This window comes from Lemur catta, chromosome 10 (genome assembly GCF_020740605.2).
Source record: "Lemur catta isolate mLemCat1 chromosome 10, mLemCat1.pri, whole genome shotgun sequence".
Taxonomy (NCBI): domain Eukaryota; kingdom Metazoa; phylum Chordata; class Mammalia; order Primates; family Lemuridae; genus Lemur; species Lemur catta.
The window spans coordinates 65,687,104-65,688,108 of record NC_059137.1 but is presented as its reverse complement, the minus strand read 5'-3'; the positions used below and the strand labels follow the sequence as shown (position 1 = coordinate 65,688,108).

General features: G+C 34.2%; 1 non-coding gene across 1 annotated transcript; it reads left to right on the top strand.

The window, feature by feature from the left end:
* The first annotated feature begins 646 nt into the window (after positions 1 to 646).
* Positions 647 to 750, top strand: LOC123646808. The gene has a single exon (XR_006738056.1). It is a non-coding gene; the product is annotated as a small nucleolar RNA U13 (small nucleolar RNA).
* Positions 751 to 1,005: the final 255 nt, after the last annotated feature.

Genomic DNA, 1,005 nt, shown 5'->3' with positions numbered 1-1,005 from the left:
GCTGACCTAGGAGGAGGTGGTTTTTGGTCTTTTGAAGTCTTTCTAATTGACGGGAGGAATATTCAAGGCTAAGGGGTTGGCTTTTACTAAGAATTTGGGTAGCAATTCCTAAAATTGTGTTTCCTCTCATTTTTATATTTTATGTGGTTGTCTCGGAACTGTCATGTTGATTTCAAGGCGGAGAAATTTTAAAACCACAATGTAAATGATATTATAATTAGCCAAAATTCATATAAGGTAATAGAGACAGATGACAAGTTGGTTGAAGCTGATTCTTGCCTGTGGTTATCAGCCCCTCTGGTAAGCTTCTGTCTGAGGGCTGTTTACTTTAACACCTGCACCCAATCTTCAAGCCCCTGCCTCCTGTCTCAGCCCTGTCTCCTAGTCTCCTACTCTTAAATCTACTCTACTATATAGAGTATACTCTGTATGAATGAGCTTAGTTCTTAACATCTTTGCCAAAGGATGGTATTTTTAATATTTCCATCAATATGAAATTATATCCTGTGTTCCATTTTAATTCTTTGACCTTGAATTATGCTTTGGTTGATATATTGCAATATCTACTTTTTGGTTATTTGTATCTTCCTGGTGCATCTTGGCTTATCTTTTTTTACTGAGCCATCTAGAGTTATTTAGGATGGAGATCCTTTTGTAGTTCATAAGCGTGATGACTGAGTTTTCATGTGTATGTGTGAGATGTTCCTCACTCAAACCTCATTATCACGTCAGCACATTACCCATCTGACATGAAAAAAAAAAGTTATTTAGGATGGGGTTCATTTATTGATATAATATAGGTAATCTTTGCCTCCAAAAAGGTAAGTTTAAACCATGTCATTTGGTTGTTATAACATATATTGTCTAATGGCCTTATCTTTTGTTTTTCAATGTTTTCTTGCTTTCCTTTTATTTCTGTGGGGTTCATAGATTATGCTTTACTTTATATTATATTTTTATTAATTTTAAAAGTATATATCCTATTTGTATTTTTCTAGTAGTCCT